Source organism: Physeter macrocephalus, chromosome 14 (genome assembly GCF_002837175.3).
Source record: "Physeter macrocephalus isolate SW-GA chromosome 14, ASM283717v5, whole genome shotgun sequence".
Classification (NCBI taxonomy): Eukaryota; Metazoa; Chordata; class Mammalia; order Artiodactyla; family Physeteridae; genus Physeter; species Physeter macrocephalus.
Genome location: NC_041227.1, coordinates 14,191,735 through 14,194,978, shown reverse-complemented (window position 1 = coordinate 14,194,978; position 3,244 = coordinate 14,191,735).

Genomic DNA, 3,244 nt, shown 5'->3' with positions numbered 1-3,244 from the left:
GGGTTTGAGCCCTGGTCTGGGAGGATCCCACATGCCACGGAGCAACTAGGCCCGTGAGCCACAACTACTGAGCCTGCACGTCTGGAGCCTGTGCTCCTCAACAAGAGAGGCCACGATAGTGAGAGGCCCACGCACCGCGATGAGTGGCCCCCGCTTGCCACAACTAGAGAAAGCCCTCGCACAGAAACGAAGACCCAACACAGCAAAAATAAATAAATTAATTAATAAACTCCTACCCCCAACATCTTTGGAAAAAAAAAATAATAGACATAAAAATCTTCAACAAAATATGAGCAAATTGAGTCTAGCAAATATAAAAAGAATTAAACACCAAAACCAAGTGAGGTTTATTCAGAGATGCAAGCCTAGTTCAATATTCAAGTCAGTTAATGTAATCAACCATAGTAATTAACAAAAGAAAAAAATCACATGATCATATCAACTGATGCAGAAAAATCATAAAATTCAATGGCTATTCATGATAAAACTAAAAAAACTAAGAATAGAGGGTAACTTTGAACTTGATAAAGACCACCTACAGAAAACCTACAGCTAACATCATACTTAATGGTAAAAGATAAGATGCTTTCCCCTTAGCCTCAAGAACAAGGCAAGGATGTCTGCTCTCACCACTTTTATTCAAAATGGTACTGGAAGTCATAGCCAGAACAATAAAATAAGAAAAGGAAATTAAAAGCATACAGGTGTGGGAAGAAAATATTTGCAAGTCACACATCTTACAAAGGACTCATATCTAGAATATATAAAGAACTCTCAAAACTCAACAGTAAAAAACCAAACAATCCAATTAGAAAATGAGCAAAAGATTTGAACAGATATTTCACCAAAGAGGATATAGAGATGACAAATAAACACATTAAAATATGCTCAACATCAATAGCAAGTAGGGAAATGCAAATTAAAAGCATGATGAGATTATCACTACACATCTATTTTATACCAGTTAATTAAAAATTAGTGACCATACTAAAAGCAGGTCAGGATGCAAAGAAGCTAGATCATCAAACATTGCTGGTGGAATGTAAAATGATATAGTCACTCTGGAAAATAGTTCGGCGGTTTCTTAGAAAACTAAACATATACTTACCATATAATCTAGCAATCATACTCCTTGGCATTGATTACAGAGAAATTAAAACTATGTCCATGTAAAACCTGTACATGAGTGTTCACGTCAGCTTTATCTGTAATGGCCCTAAATGAGAAACAACCCAAATGTTCTTCAGTGGGTGAATGGTTAAACAAATTGTGGTACATCCATACTGTGGAATAATACTCGGCAAAAAAGGAACAAATTAGTGATACACACAGCTGGATGGATATCAAGGGCATTATTCTGAGTACAAAAAAAGCCAAGCTTGCAATGTTACATACTGTATGATTTCATATATATAACATTCCTGAAAAAATAAAAATATAGAAATGGAGATAGGGGACTTCCCTGGTGGCTCAGTGGTTAAGAATCCGCCTGCCAATGCAGGGGATACGGGTTCGAGCCCTGGCCCAGGAAGATTCCACATGCCGCAGAGCAACTAAGCCCGCGAGCCACAACTACTGAAGCTCGCGTGCCTAGAGCCCGTGCCGCAACAAGAGAAGCCACGGAGCAATGAGATGCCCACGCAACCCAACGAAGAGTAGCTTCCCACTCACCACAACTAGAGAAAGCCCACGTGCAGCCACAAAGACCCAACGCAGCCAAAAATAAATAAATAATTTTTTTTAAAAAAAAGAAAATTAAAAGAAAAAAATTAAGTATGTATCCCGCTTTGAAATATATATATATATACCCCAATAAATCTAACTTTAAAGAAAGTAAAGTACAGACTATGAGATGAAACAAAATAAAACAATGATGAAAAAAAGAGTAGACCCTCACAGCCATCAGGATAGCTACTATAGAAAGAAAGAAAGAAAGAAAGAAAGAAAGAAAAAGAAAGAAAGAAAGAAAGAAAGGAGGGAGGGAGGAAAAATAACAAGTGTTGGTGAGGATGTGGCAAACTGAAACCCTGTGCACTGTTGGTGGGAATGTAAAATAGTGCAGCCACTATAAAAAACAGAACGGTGGTTCCTCAAAAAATTAAAAATAGAGGGACTTCCCTGGTGGTCCAGTGGGTAAGACTCCGAGCTCCCAATGCAGGGGGCCCAGGTTTGATCCCTGGTCAGCGAATTAGACCCCTCATGCCTCAACTAAGAGTCTGCATGCCACAACTAAGAAGTCCACATGCCTCACCTAAGACCCAGCGCAGGCTAAATAAATAAATATTAAAAGAAATTAAAAATAGAATTACCATATGGCCCAGAAATTCCATTTGTGAGTGTACACTCCAAAAAAGTTTAAAGTAGGGTCTTAAAGAGAGATATTGGGGCTCCCCTGGTGGCACAGTGGTTAAGAATCCGCCTGCCAAAGCAGGGTACACGGGTTCGAGCCCTGGCCCAGGAAGATCCCACATGCCGCAGAGCAACTAAGCCCGTGCGCCACAACTACTGAGCCTGCGCTCTAGAGCCCGCATGCCACAACTACTGAAGCCCGCACGCCTAGAGCCCGTGCTCCACAACAAGAGAAGCCACCACATGTGAAGCCCGTGCACCGCAACGAAGAGCAGCCCCCGCTCACCACAACTAGAGAAAGCCCGCGCATAGCAACGAAGACCCAACACAACCAAAAATAAATAAATAAAATAAATAAATTTTTAAAGAAAAGAGAGATATTTGTATACCCATGTTCATAGCAGCATTATTCACAGTAGCCAAAAAGGCAGAAGCAACCCAAGTGCCCACCAATGGATGAGTAGATAAGCAAAATATGGTCTCTACGTACAACAGAATATTATTCAGCCTTAAAGGAAGGGAATTCTGCTGTAACATGATGAACCTTGAGGACATCATGCTAAGTGAAATAAGCCATCACAGCAAGACACATATCGTATGATTCCATTCACATGAGGTCCCTAGAGCAGTTAAATTCGTAGAGACAGAAGGTAGAAGGGTGGTTGCCAGGGCTGAGGGGGAGTACGGAATGGGGAGTTGTTATTTAGTATTGAGTTTCAGTTTTGCAAGATGAAAAGAGTTCTGGAGATGGATGGCGGTGATGGTTATGCAACAGTGTGAATGTACTGAACTGCCCACTTAAAATGTTTTAAGATGGTAAATTTTGTTATGTGTATTTACCACAACTAAGAAAAACAGAGTGGCGGTTTCTCGCTCAAGTGCCTTGGATTTGGTC